At 43.6% G+C, this 15,441-nt stretch overlaps 1 pseudogene across 1 annotated transcript; it reads left to right on the top strand.

Moving 5' to 3' along the window:
* The first annotated feature begins 4,247 nt into the window (after window positions 1-4,247).
* On the top strand, window positions 4,248-13,074 carry LOC310888811 (HAUS augmin-like complex subunit 1; annotated as a pseudogene). Its single transcript, XR_014589227.1, has 8 exons — window positions 4,248-4,968; window positions 5,336-5,510; window positions 6,059-6,114; window positions 6,455-6,538; window positions 8,701-8,831; window positions 9,813-9,925; window positions 10,707-10,772; window positions 12,086-13,074. The product of XR_014589227.1 is annotated as an HAUS augmin-like complex subunit 1 (transcript).
* Window positions 13,075-15,441: the final 2,367 nt, after the last annotated feature.

Below are 15,441 nucleotides of genomic sequence, written 5' to 3'. Positions count from 1 at the left end.
GGTATTCCCACTGAATACCTAATGATTGACACAACAATTTTATTATTTTAGAAGTAAAGTGTGTGCCCTGATCAGAATCAATGTACTGGATTATCCCATACCTTGGTATTAAATGTTCCAATAAAATTTTTACCACCGTCTGTGCCGTAGCTCGTGCTACAGGATAGGCTTCTACCCACTGTGTTAAATGATCTACGATTACCAATAGATATTTCATTCTCCCTACCTTGGGCAATTCAGTGAAATCAACTTGTACTTTCTCGAAAGGCCTATAAGCTGTTTTTCTCCCTCCCGTAGCTGCTTGTCGAAACACTTTCTTATTTATTTTCTGACAAGTTAAACAACCTTGTGTAATTTGTTTCGCTATTTCAAAAATTCCAATGCAACCAAATTGTTTAAGGAAATGATCGCTTAATGCCTTCATACCCCAATGTGTTTGTGCATGTAAACGTTCCAGTATTTGCCTCGCATAGGCTTTTGGCAATATCTCTCGCCCGTCAGGCAGTGTCCATTCTCCTTGTTCTAACTTAGCCCCTATTTTCTCCAATCTTGCTTGTTCCTCAGGGGTAAATTTCTTTTCTCCTCTTTCTCGCCTTTCTTCCTCTCGTATCACATTGATTTTAACAACCTGAGTCCTCAGGGCTGCTTCCTGGGCCTCCTTATCTGCTAGATTATTTCCTCTGATTCGATAATCCAATCCCTTTTGGTGTCCTCTTACATGTACCACTGCTATCTCCTTTGGTTCTCTTAATGCCCTTAAAATTTTTATTATTAACTCTTGATGTATAAGATTCCTCCCTTGAGTATTAATTAGACCTCTTTCTTCCCAAATTTTTCCAAAAGTATGGACCACCCCATATGCATATTTAGAATCTGTATATATCATCCCACTTTTCCCTTTTAATAGTTCCAGGGCCCTACATAGGGCATACAGCTCACAAGCCTGAGCTGACCATGATGGGCTCAAAGGTCCGGATTCCACAGGTTCTAAGTTCTTATTGATTATTGCATATCCTGATTTCCTCCTCCCTTCCACTACTCAGGAGGAGCCATCTACAAACAGTGCCTCTCCTTTCTCCAACTCAGCATCCCTTAAATCCGGCCTCACTGTTGTCTGGGTCTCGATTACCTCTAAACAGTTATGTTGTACTCCCTCCTGTGGTTCTCCGAACAAAAATTGTGCTGGGCTCTGAGCAGAGGTTACCCTCAGTTCTAAGTCAGGTGAGTCAATTAGTATTGCTTCATACTTTAGGATCCGACTATCCGTTAACCATTTTTCTGCTTTTTGCTGTAAGACACTTCTAACATTGTGTGGAGTATACACCTTTAAAGGAGCACTAAAGGTAATCTTCCTAACTTCTTCTATTAATAATGCTGTAGCGACCAAAGCTTGAAGACAAGCAGGCCACCCTCTACTTACTGGATCAAGCAACCTAGAGCAATACCCTACGGGTTTCTTAATCCCTGCCCAATCTTGAGTGAGAACTCCATATGCTGTTTGGTTCGATGTATTTACAAAGAGATAGAAAGGTTTTTCCAGATCGGGGAGGCTCAATACAGGTGCCTGTATTAAAGCCCTTTTTATTTCCTCAAATTTCTGATCATCTTCTGTGAACCACTTAAGTTGGTTATTAGTTAATTTCTCATGTAAGAATTTGACCATTTCACTGTAGCCTTCAAGCCACGGTCTACAATATCGTAATAATCCCAATACTTGCCGAATTTCCTTTTTAGTTTGTGGGGGTCTTAAAGATAGAATCCCTGATACCCTGTCAGGATCTAACTTCTTTTTCCCCTTACTCAGCCAGTGCCCCAAGTATTTTACTTCCTGTTCCACAAACTGTAATTTCGATCGAGACACCTTTAATCTCCTTTCCCCTAAGAAGTTTAGCAATTTAATAGTAGCTTCTCAGGTTCCCTCTTCAGTTTCTCCCGCTACTAATAGATCGTCCACATATTGCAATAATTTGACCCTCCCTAGGTAACGTGAAATCTTGTAAAATCTTTTCTAAAGTTTGTCCAAATAGATTTGGTGACTCTGTAAACCCCTGTGGTAGCACAGTCCATCTTAATTGTTGTTTTCGTCCCGTTTTGGGGTCCTCCCACTCGAAGGCAAAATAATCTGTGGATCTCTCATCCAGAGGGCAGGCCCAAAATGCATCTTTCAGATCTATTACACTATACCACGTATGTTTGGGAGATATACGACCCAATAAAGTATAATAATATAAATATAAATAAATAATGTTTTGCCCTCGGGGGGAACCGCTTCCCTTATTCCCTGTATGATTAATGTTCTCAAATCCCTCATATTCTGTCTTCCTTGGGGTTGTTGATGATCCCAGTGGGGATCCACGTTTGGCCATTTTTGGTCTCCCGGGGGTCCTGCCTGATTCTGTCTCTCCCACATTCTCATTCCAGCTTGCCTAATCATTCCTTTTTCCTCGACAGTAAATAAGATCCCTAAAATGGACTGTATTTCTTCCCAGGTATAAGTATTGGGACCTAGGAATTGGTCCAGTTTTTCAGCTACTCCGAGGGGGTCATCTAATAAGGCCCCCATTTCTTTCTTGAAATTCCTTACATCTGTGGTATTTAAGGGGACTGCCACAAACCCAATGCCTCCCTGATTGCCTCCGAGGGGTACCTCTCTTAAGGGATACAGAGAAGCTCCCTCAGATGTGGCAGTCCTACTTCTTGTACATGCAGCCGGAGGTCGGTCTAATTCCGGTGCTGTCGGTGGTAGAGATACCACAGCTGCTGGAGGTGGGGCCACTGCCGGAGGTGGATTGTTAGAATATAGAGGTGGTAAATTATCTAATGGCTCCCATTTATCATCTTTTTCTTTTTCCCGTTTTTCTTCTCCTTCTTCAAACTCCTCCTCTGTTTTTAGTGTAAATACTGAGGCTGGAAAAGGACGTGAAGTCCTGATCCATAATCCTGCATAATCACTTTCCTCCTGGCTAAAAGGTTCCTTTGAATTAACATGTAGATTTAAAGCCTGGCAAACCCAGTCTTCAAAAGATCCGAAAATAGGCCAAAAGACATGTGGTCTTAAAGGCTCCTTCGGCCATTCTATCATACAATACTGAATCATTTTTAATTTACTTTTTCCTTTTCCGGGGCCCCTATCGTTCCAATTTCTGATCATTATCCCTAATGGACTTTCTGGTGGTATGTCTGGTAATCTGCTCCCTTTTCTCTGGTCCCGGGTCTTCGACTTTGTCTGACCCATCTAGGAATTTTACTGTGGCAATTCCTACAGCCCTTGGTTGCCTTAGTGAGAGTGTCTTGCAGGGGATTCAGGACCTATCACCCACCCACGAATCCTATAGGAATCGCTTCGGTCCTTCACCGGCCAAGTCCCTCGCGGGAGATTGGAACCGCGGTTAGAAGACCTCCACAATCGCTTCGGAACTACGTTCCGTCTCAGTCACACTCTCACACACACACAGGCAACGGAATCCCACCCAACCGAACGGTATACGCCTTAAATACTTACGACTCCGTCGTCTTCGTTCGGATCTTCGCGCGCAGAATTACGGGCAAAATATAGTGCTGCAGCCGGGAAAGGGAGCTCATAAAAAAATCTAAATCTTTGCTTGCCCTTATTCAGGTTCAAGATGGCATTAGCCCCGACCCGACTCGAACAGGAGCCACCAAATGGTGGGGGCGCCCCTCCTAGATCAAGTCAGAATTCAGGAACCAAGACCATCCCGGACGAGCCCCCAATTGTTATAAATGACTGAGTCCCAAATAGGATTACAATCAAAGTTTACAATTTATTAAACGAATAGAGGCAAGCAAACAGCGCTGGGTGTGCCGGGAGTCTCTGCTCCACCGGGACGCACACCTGTTACGTAAGGCGGCTGGTTTTTATGCTCCTAGGCTAATACATATTCATTACTACTTCTAGAAGAGGCAGGGTTATTATAATTGGTTTCCCGAATCCAAAGTCCTCCCAGGGGCACCTGCTTATCAGTCTCTGTTAGTCTCTCGGGGGCCGCTCGGACGGGGAGGCTCATATTCTTCCTCCTTATCTAGTGGTCTCTTGGCCGGCTATCAGAAGTTACTGCACGTCCGTGCAGAGTCAGCAGTTTTTCTCTGAAGAAATCCCTTTGTTCTCTTCTCACCTAAACCCAGGCCTCAATGTTAACCCTTCAAATCCCTTAGTGGCACGAATTGCTGGACCATTCCTTACATGATGATTCACACCTTCTTGGTGAAGAGTTTTATATGTCTTTTTTTTTGCAATTTGTATTGTGATATGCATGAAACATACAGTTCCATCAAAAATCACCTCAGTATTTTACTGATTTCACCTCAAGTATTTTTACTGATTAAAGACTGTTTTCTTAAACTATCAGGTATGTAAGAGGAAAAAGCAAATTATTTCAAAACATTCAGAGCACTTAAATCAGTTCTATTAAAAGTGATGGCTGCAGTTAGTGAATTGAACCAATTTGTTATTTTATTTACGCTTTGAGATTTTTAAAACTAGGATGTTGTAACCTCATATCTAAGGTGTTATATGTAAACTTTAAATGGAGAGCTCCCGGTCGCTTGTCTGCTAGTGACCTTGTCGCTGAACTGCACTGGCTGGATAAAGCAATAGGAACCTGAAAAGGTTTCAGGTGCTAAAACTCAGACCCGAAAAGAAAAAGAAAAGGACAACCGCAGCTGTGGCTACATTGCAGAGGCGGAGCGGGCTCAGTGCCTGCAGTAAAGGCGCCGGGGATGGGGGCTGGCTGGTTGGGCGCTCCCGCAGGACTACAACTCCCAGCAGGCCCCGCGGCGCGCGGGGAACGCCGGGGCGGAGGCTGAAGGCGGCTGTTGATGGTCATGGCTATGGGGGAGAAGTTGTAGTCGCTAATGGTGTTGGGGCGCTGTTGGGCTTAGAAGTGGAATGCGTATGGTTGGGGACAGCGAGCTTGTGTCCTCCCGGGCACTGCTTGGTCCTGGGCTCAGGTGAGTAAGGGGTGGGCGAGGGGGCTGTGGTGATTGGGGTCTTTAATGTCTCTTGGGTCATCAGTGCGTCTGTAGCAAGCAGGACATGAGAATAAAAAGATAAAATTTCCTAAAATTAGGAGATAAGAAGGTGCCCAGAAAAAAATGAGGATGGTTAGAAGGGAAGTGGTTCTCTGAAGAGGGTGTCTAAAGCAGAGGTGAAGGAAGCTGTTTCCCCTTTCTCCAGCAGTGCTTTGACTGCTGTAGTAGAAGCTGCTCTTCGGGAATGGAGAGCTCACAGTGCTTCACATTTCTCACAGCCATTAGCTATTTTCTCTCTTTCCCTTGACTGTTTACTTTTTACACACACACACCCATTCCTTGTCAGGTTACCTTATGGCTAAAGAAAATATTTGGGAATCAGCCCATTCCACAATATGAAGTGAATGCGCAGACCATTGATATCTTGTATAAGCCTGAAGAATACAGTGGATCCAGAGACAGAGATATATCTTTGCTGATAGAAGGCATGGAGCAGAGGGCAGCAGAATATGAAGCAGACGGTGAGTTAGAAGCTCCAGTTCTTGGTTTCATCACGGTTTTCCTTAGTGAGCTTGTAGACTTTTTTGTTAAAACCTTATGACCTAGCATATTTAAAAAAACAAACTAGTAATAAGCTTAGCTTTTGTTATGGTACAGCTTTTACTCCAATGTACTCCATGCTTTCCTTTCAGCAAAATACACTCTGACTGACATAAGGTTGGTCAAAAGCAATTTTTTAGCCAGCTTGAGTAGGCTGTAAATATGGACAGGCAGATTGATTACTAAAGCCTCCTAGCCTGCTGGGCTGAATAAGCACAGCTTTGGAATATTGGCTGGATAGATAGCAGAGAGACCCTACAGCTGATTTAAGAGTCTGAACTGGTGCTAATCTACTGTTAAGGAAAACACTTGAGGAATCTGAAACAACAGTGAGGTGATTAAGTTATGCTCTCACAGCCTGGAGTCTGTGTCCAATAATGTTTTTTCTAGACCAAGTGAGTGGTTTAGGGGGCCATAATAGATCTTAACACATGTACTAAAGGATCATCCCTTCCTTGGCTTCTTTCAGGAAGGAATTTTACTGCTCTGTAAAGAGATTGACGTTGTACACAAGAGGACAATGTGGTAAAAAACTCTCTTTGATTTTTTTTCTTTGGGTCCTCTAGTGACTTGCTATCAAATAAACAATAATGGAGGTTGTACAGTTGATTTAGGCTGTCAGAGAATGTGGATGCTACCAGACAGGTATGGGTGCGAGCTCTGCTGCAATTTCAGACTCCTGTGGTAGGAAGGAATATCATTACTAGCAGAGGTTTCATGTGACAAGCATGGTGGCTCTTTCCGTAACAGCAGAGAGGTTTTAAAAAAAAAAAAAAAAACCTTCTGGAGTGGGATTGGGTCATACCTAGAGCTTAAAAGAACAGTTATATTAAAAAAAAAAAAAATCTTGTCTTTCATTATCTAGTCTGTCCAGCGAAGGCACCGCCTACCTCAGTGCCCTGGTAAACAGTGCAATGACACTTGAAACGAAAGGCACCTCTCTTGTCAGGTAATTCTTTCCACTCTGCATCAGGGGTGATGGTTTGTGCTATTTCCCTTTCTACGGTTTCAAACTGTACTTTCACACCAGGGATCTTACTTGTCCAGCTTCTTTTGCACTACTGGGGCAGCTTTAGAGGACCCAGAAACTGAGCACAACACTTGACTTTCCCAGTAAGGAAAGTCTTTGAAGCCCAGAAGGTGCCTTAGCTACAATTAAACCTCTTTTTAGCCCATGCCTTCATGATCAGTGCATGCAGGATGTGTCCATTACAACTTTCATGCTAGGTAGCACAAGCTGGAGCAGCTTTTATACTGCTGAGACAAGGACTGTGGAAATGTAACTGGTTGTTTGGTCTCAGCTCCTCTCTTTCCTTTCTTATCAAGCCTCAGTTATTCTAAGGAGTTTTCCTGACTTTAGCGAGGCTTTTGATACTGTCTCCCATGACATCCTGATAGCAAAGCTGAGAAAGTGTGGGATAGAGGAGTGGACAGTAAGGTGGGTTGAGAACTGGCTGACTGGCCGAGCTCAGAGGGTGGTGATCGGCAGTGCAGAGTCTGGCTGGAGACCTGTGACTAGCGGTGTTCCCCAGGGGTCGGTGCTGGGTCTGGTCCTGTTCAACATCTTCACCGACCGCCTTGATGAGGGAATAGTGTCTGCCCTCAGCAAGTATGCTGATGACACGAAGCTGGAAGGAGTGGCTGACACGCCAGAAGGCTGTGCTGCCATTCAGTGAGACCTGGACCGGCTGGAGAGATGGGCAGGAAGAAACCAAATGAGGTTTAATAAGAGCAAGTGTAGAGTCCTGCACCTGGGAAGGAACAACCGCACGTATCAGTACAGGCTGGGGGATGACCTGCTGGAGAGGAGCTCTGCGGAGAAGGACCTGGGGGTCCTGGTGGACGACAGGTTGGCCATGAGCTGGCAGTGTGCCCTGGTGACCAAGAAGGGCAATGGGATCCTGGCGTGCGTTAAAAGGAGCGTGGCCAGCAGGTCAAGGGAGGTGATCCTCCCCCTCTACTCTGCCCTGGTCAGGCCTCACCTGGAGTACTGTGTCGAGTTCTGGGCTCCCCGGTACGAAAAAGACAGGGATCTCCTGGAAAGAGTCCAGCAGAGGGCCACAAAGATGATATGGGGCCTGGAACATCTTCCCTATGAGGAAAGACTGAGAGAGCTGAGTTTGTTCAGCCTTGAGAGGAGAAAGCTGAGAGGGGATCTTATCAGTGTTTACAAATATCTTAAGTGTGGGAGACAGAGGGATATGGCCAACCTCTTTTCAGTGGTCTGTGGGGACAGGGCAAGGGGTAATGGCCACAAAATGGATCACAGGAAGTTCTGCACCAATACGAGAAAGAGCTTCTTCACAGCGAGGGTGACGGAGCGCTGGGACAGGCTGCCCAGGGAGGTTGTGGAGTCTTCTTCTCTGGAGATACTCAAGGCCCGTCTGGATGCCTACCTGTGCAGCCTGCTCTAGGGAACCTGCTTTGGCAGGGGGGTTGGACCCGATGATCTCTTGAGGTCCCTTCCAACCCCTACAATTCTGTGATTCTTTGGCTCAGCCACAGAGAAAAATGGCAGCTGTTAGTCTGTTCTTTCTCAGCCCCTCTGCCTGACCTTAAACTATAACACAGCAGGAGTCCCTTGAGCATCCTCAGTAAGGAGGAGCTGAAATCTGCCTTGGAATCCATTTTTTTTAAAATCACATTTGGGAGCTTTGCTCTTACAGCTCTTTAGAGACAGCGGGGCAGGCAGCAATGAACAATTTGAGAAGAATGAGTGAATGAAATACTTCTGGGAGTGTCCCAGGGACATGTATTTTCAGAAACTGAATTTCAAAGGCAGTTTGGCAAGCCAGGAGTGGAGCGTTTTATTATTTCAAACCTGGTGGCTATATTCACTAGAATGTCAGGTCCTGTTTAGCCTGTCCTAGTACTCAGTTTACTGAGTTGTTTCCCCTTTTGGACAAAATCTCTGCTAATTAAGGGAAGCAAATACCTTCAGTGATTTATTTTCCTCTTCTAAAATACCCGGTAGTTAATTACCTGACGCATCATAACATGAGAAAAACAGGTCACTTGAGGAAAGTGTGTGTGGGGTAAACAACAACAAGACTTCTGAGTTTCATAAAAGTTGACTGTTTAGTATTCCCACTGAATCTTTCTTTCCACCAGCTGCTTCTGTGCCATCAATGATATGAGTCCCGAGCTGTATACAACAGAATCAAAGAACAGAGAAATGGAACTGGAGTTGACCAACATTAGGAAAAAATGAACTGCTGCACTGGCGCTGGAAAAGCAGAGGAGTAAGTAATGGATGAGAAAGGGGAAAGATGTAGGCAGTGCTGCTGATCTCTGCCATGTGGTGTATTCGTTGTGACAACTAACAAGGGTAACCATACTGACAGGTTTTTGATGCATCTTTAATCCACAGTATTGGGAAGTGTCTGCCAAAAGCTGTGTGCTATGGACACGTTCAGAAGTCAAGACTTTTGGGGCTATGATCAAACCTATTATTTTAAACCAAAAATGGTTTGCAAGCAGTTTTCAGATATGGGACGGCATCTTCCACCAGTCCTCTTCAGCTGAGGTTGAGGGCAAACCACATCATCTTACCACGCTTACTGTGGGCTTTGTAGTTAGAATGAAGGAGCCAGGCAAAACAAAAAGGGTTCCCAGGTAAGAATCTCCTTTAACCGTTGCACGGGAGAGTCTAAAAGAAAAAATAAAGTAATCAGTATCAAGTCCATTTCCTAAAGGATGTCATCTGAAGGGCTTTGCCAAGTACAGCGTGATCAGCCCCTCCCTGGGCATTGGTCCAGATGATCTCCACAGTTTCTTTCCATTCTAATTATTGTCTGGTTCTGTCAAAGTTGTAATTGTGGTGCTCTTGTAGCAAAGATACAAGATCCACATGCCTCTCCCAGTTTTGCCATGGCTCCTCTCTATGCTCATAAGTTTAGCCTTCATAACATGTCCCTAAGCGAATTAGAGAATTAAGCGGAAGACTGTTACTCTGTGCTGTTACACAGATGGCTTTCCCCTTGACCTTTTATCCTGTGGGTCTTGGGAGTCTGGAGTTGACGGCCATGGATATTTACGTAAGGGAATCTCACAGGAAAATGCAAACATTCTCTCCCTTCTGAAGTTGGTTATATTATGGCATTTAGCTTGAGCATAGATGACTAAGTGGTATGTGAATACTGGTGTTTCTTTGAATGTAAAGGTTTCTTTCTTTTTTTTTTTTAATGGATCTTAAAAAAACAAAAAACAAACAAACAAAAAAAAACCAAAGGAACATCTTGAGGTAGAAAGAGCCAAGGCTGAGAGCCGATCCCAGAACTTGAAGTTCATGAAAGACAAATCTGAGGATTTCAAAATCAGGATTAAGGCTGCTGAGGTAGATGGAAGGAATTATCTAACAGGATGCTGTAACAGGTTGGCATAGTCATGATTGGTCAGGCCTAAAAACTAGCTAGGGACATCGCTGGAGCTTCCTAAACTCCTGGATTTAGGACATCTGGCCTAACAGGATGAGTCATTATCATACTTCAATTGTTCTTGATATGTACATGCTCATTCTTCTGAATGTCCTTGGGTAAATGCAAGGATACTTTCCCTTCTGGGAATATTAGGTAAGACTACTTTGTGTTTGCTGTGATGTACTGTTAACTTGTCTGTATACTCTTATATTAACAGTAGAACATATGATTCACTGAGGAAAATTGTATCAAAATCCTGAATATAGCCATTTGGGGGGGGATTAATGAATGATTAAATGTTGAAGGCAGAAGTTGTTCTGTCTTCTTTGCCTTTCCCTATGTGATGAAGGATATGTGAATGCTTTATTTAATACTTGGATGCTGTTCAATATCCTGACAAATATCAGATAGAAAATGTTGAATTAGTGTTAACAACACTTTACTGAGAAACCTCTTCACAACCTTGCCATGTGCTCTTCTCCCACTAATTTTCTGTAAAGATTTGTTATTCTTGGAGTAAACTTTAGTAGTGACTGATTTCATACACCAGCTAGAGCTGTAGTTCAAGTAGCACGTTTCTACTATTTTCAGACTGTGTTCTTGTCTGACTGTTTCAATCAAAACCCAAGGAAATGGCAAAATCTTTCTCTTTCCTGTTATATTTTGTCATGTATCTTTTGAACTCTTTCCTGTTTGTAGGAGCAGCTTGCTGCCACAGGGTTGGATCAGTCATTGACACATCAGTCACTAGTGAGCATGTCTGAGGTAGGTCTGTTGGTACAAGACAGATGTTTCTACAGCAATCCATGTTGCAAATGGAGTGGATATTCTGTGGAATATATCTCATTACATGGCTGCCTGTGTATTGCAATTACTAAATAAAATTACCCAGGTGATTGCTTCTAGTGTGTGTGAAATACACCTGCTCTCAAATGCCCCTGAGCAAAGGGAGGAGGTTGAGCAAAGCCCAGATTCTGAACTATTGTGTGCCTTTTTCTTGTCTTTAAACATAACATTTTTAACTAAATCGTAAGTCCAGCAGGATATTTTTAAAAGGAAAAAACCACATTTCTTGAGTTACTAACTATAGATTGTCCAGCTTTGTACTGAGTATTTATACAAATTTAATGTATTTGAGTAGTTCTGTCTGCACTCAATGTGTTTTAATGTTACTTGCTGTTACTGTAATGGGCATTTCAGTCTCTCTTCCCATTTCTTTTACTATCTCTTCCTGCCTATTAGGTTGAACAATTAAGATAGGTTTCCTGAATGTACGCTGTCATTCTTGTGAACCAGCACTGGGTGGCAATGTTGACTTTGCACAGTGTTTCAGAAGAGCACTAACTAAAAATCATGTTGGAATTCTACATACAAAATGGAATTGGAACCTTTCTAGTCTTTATATGACCTTCATCATCTTCTCAAACTTGAGTAAAAGGGCATGTTTGACTCCCTGGCATTTCTATGTCTGCTTTGCCAAGAGCTCTGTGAATTATGCAGCACAAATGACTTCATCTTTGGAGCGCGTTTTTTGGTATGTTTTAGTTTGATTATTTGAGGGGAATAAAAAGGGCTTTGTAATGTGCTAAATTTTCAGCCCCTCAGGGAAACTACCTTCCCTTGTTAACACAATGAGCAAAGCAGTGCATGTTTGGGGACTTTTTTTCTGTTGCGTGTGTAAAATTTTCACACACAAGCCATAGACATGAGACTGTATCTCCTTCCTTGGGGCTCAGGTCTGTGTGTGGCCTACAGCGATGTTGACCATGAAAGTCCTCTGGTGGCTTCTGAGTTGACAGGCTCCCTCCTGTCAGGGAGGTGAGATTGGGTGGTTATCCTGTAGGAAACAGTGTTGTATGTTTTCAGAAAGGAAGAGAATGTACCTCTGTAAAATTTGAACTGGGTTTGACTGACTGAGTGAAAGGTAGATCTTTAGTTCTCCATACATTTTGAGAAGGATCACAAGAACTCTAATATCAGTGAATTCTGAAATGCTGTAGATAATTCTAAATGTGTTTCACTGATTTACATCTCTTTACATGTAAGACTATGGAATATAATACTTGTTCTGTCCACAGAAACTGGCTGAAATGCAGGAAGAAATTGTGCCTTTGAAGAAGAAACTTGAGTACTACCTTGATTTAACTCCTGTAATTATTTTTTCACTGTTCTTTTATATTTGCAGTCAGATTAATTTCAATGGGCTTCAAAAATATAAAGGAAATTGTTGCATGTTTCAATAGATAAAGATCTATCTATAGATCTATTAATGAGTGGTGTAAACAAAAGACTTCACTTAAGCTATATATTGATTAATCAAAGCCCAAAAAAAGTGTTTGCCAGGCAAACTTTGCTCTAACAAAATGTCTAGGAATGTGACCTGAAGAAAAAGGCTAGTTGAGCCCAGTATCAAGATGAATTAGCCAGAAGTTAAAAATTTAGAAGAAAATGTAATTCCTTAGTATAACAAAAGTTTTTAGATTTCACATGTCCTAATTAGTTTACATTAGTAAATCAGGCTGTCAATATGGCAGACACAGCACACTGCAGAGGTTAAAGCTCTGAGCAACGTTGTAAAAATTATGAAGAAATACCCAAATGTAGTCTTCTCCCTAAGCAAGTCAAGTACTGTAGCTTGTATGAGTACTGGCTGCTCCATCCTCTTCCTTGATTTCTCTTGAGGGTGCTGGGTACACACCTCATCAGGCCGCTCTCTGAAGCACCTTTTATAAAAAGGGTTTTACTCATTTCAAATGAGAAGAACCCGTGTTACAAAAGACTTTCAGTTGAGGGTGGTTCTGTAAACAACTTAATGGCTTAAAGAAATCATGGAGAAACGGTAAATCCGTGAAACAGATGTCTTTGGCTTTGTGTGATGTGTGTATATCACTGCCTGAGATACTTGGGACGATTCAGCCCGAGTATTTCTGGTCTCCCTTGGAAGATCGTCACTACTTTTACAGATGAGTATTAAGGATTTTCTCTGTCATTCAAGTGAGATTTGGCAAAAACTGGAGCGGATATTTGAGTGGGTTTTGGCTACAGTAAATAAAAACGGTAAACTAAATGGTTGCAATTGTACTTGAGTTACCTGCTATTGCCACCGTTACCTCCTCATCTGAGCACCCCACAGTCCATAAGACAGGTAACCTCTGAGAGGTGAAGGATTTATTCTAGTTTTATAAATAGGGAGTAGAGGTCCAGAGAAACAAAGGGACTTGTCCAAACTCACGTAGAAATTCTAAGATGAATCATGTATTTTGTGTTGTGAACTGGGGACCTGTCTGCTGGATCACCCTTTACCTCCTCAGCCCTTGCACAGAGTTCCTGCTCCTCAGCACCAGCACCCCTTCCTGTAACCTAATTTCTCCTTTATACAAATACTGCTGTCTCCCTCCTAGAACAAAAGGATGAAGCGGGGGGGGGGGGGGAGTGATACTCTTTTAAATCCATCTTACCCCAAGAGGCAGCTGCCTCCTCTCGAGCAAAACAGGATGTTCAAATTGGATTAGGTTCCTGCAATTCCGCCTCTGCGCGCCCCCCCCCCCCCCCCCCCAACTCTCTGTCAGTGGAGATGGGGAGAGAGCCCTGATGCCTTGCTGCTGGTGCAGACAAAATGAAGGAGGAAGGTTAATGCTTGCACACTACTAAAGGCTTGTTGTGCTCTGGTAACTTCATTCCTGGATATGTTTAAAATCTACTTCCTCAATTGGTAGTTTTGGAAAATAGATACAAATATTTCTTTAGGCATTAGGTCATAGCAAACTTCTGAAAAATATCTGATTGTCCAAACCAAACTGATAATAGGCTTTTAATTGTGGGAAAGGAATTTGCAGGTGGCATCGCGCTGTTTCACATGTCCCTGAATTAGAGATAATGAGAAAACAAGCCGTAGAAACAAAAAACTTCAGCAAGGTCAAGATAAAGTAAATTGGCTACAGTGTTAAAGATGAGCTTTGGGCAGTGGCCAGTTGTTGGCTGGCTCGAGGCGCGTGTCTGAGGGTCTCTAACCAATTGTATGACCAATTCAGGTGTGTGGGGCTAGGGGGAAAGTATATGTAGTAGTGAAAAAGGGCAATAAAGGTCTCCTGTTCAAGAGCTATCAGGAGTCCGTGTCTTGCATCCCTTCAAATGGTGACCCTGATGTGATAGGGGAGGAGCAGCGCTGCATGAGCGTCTGAAGGGAACCCAGCCAAACAAGTCAAGCTTGCAGCTGGACTGCAGCTTCAGCCCTGGGACATCACCTGAAGGACAGGTGAGCAGCTGGGCATTAATCATGGGAGCTAGCCTTTCGGCAGAGGAAGAGGCTATAGTGGAACTACTAGCGCAACTCCTAATAGACAGGGGGAGTAAAATATGATCCATTTAAGATAAAGCTATTATTGAAATTTTTGTGAAAACAAGGACTCCCCTCAATGGCTTCCACAGTATTTGATGTAAAAACCTGGGACCAAGCTGGGAAAAAAGTATGGGAAGCAGTGTCCAGTGGGGATACTAATGCTGCTGAGGCGATGACTACGTGGTGGCTGGTGACTGAGACGTTAAGATCGTGGCAGGCAGAAAAGGAAGTACAGAATGCCGCTGCCCAGGCAATAACAGCAGCCGAACCGAGATCAGAGCCTGCAAGGTCACCAGAGCGGTGCAATTTGATAGACCTGGGGGATGACAAGGAAGAGGGCCGCGGACCGCTGCCGCAGAGCCCCTCCCTGCTGACCGCCTCGGCTCCCGCCTTGCCTACCCCGATAATGCCTCCCTGGGGGCCCGAGCTTTCGACCCGCGGGAACGATGGGAGCTGGTGCGCCGGGAAGCGCTAAAGGACGGGGACCCGGTAGGAATAGCTTTCCCGGTGCAGGTGTGACCCAACAGTCCAAATGAATATAATGCCTTCCAATGGGACCTAATTAAAGAATTAAGAAAGACTGTGACTCCATATGGATTACACGCACCATTTACTCAGTCATTGTTAAAAAAATGTTATGACTGGTCAATTGTTGGTGCCATACGACTGCCCTCAGATAGCCAGGATGATTTTAACGCCAACACAAAAATTACTGTGGGAGCAAAAATGGAAAGAAGGGTGTGAATTAGCTGCCCTAGGTGTGGTGGTTTTACTCCGGTGGGTGGCCGAGCTCCACTACAACCGCTCTCTCACTCCCCCTCCTCAAAGTGGAACAGGGAGAAAATATGATGAAAAGGGCTCAAGGGTTGAGATAAGGGCGAGGAGGTCACACAGTAATTATCGTGAGGGGCAAAACAGACTCAGCATAGGGACATAGTAAGATTTATTGCCTATTACTAACAAGCTAGAGAAGTAGAAAGTTCTAGAAGTGAAGCTCTGCTCCACCGGGACGCACACCCATTACGTAAGGCGGCTAATTTTTTATACTCCTATGCTAATACATATTTATTACTACTTCTAAAAGAGGCGAGGTTA

Source organism: Anser anser (genome assembly GCF_964211835.1).
Source record: "Anser anser genome assembly, contig: SUPER_W_unloc_1, whole genome shotgun sequence".
Taxonomy (NCBI): Eukaryota; Metazoa; Chordata; class Aves; order Anseriformes; family Anatidae; genus Anser; species Anser anser.
This window is presented reverse-complemented; position numbering and strand designations above follow the sequence as displayed.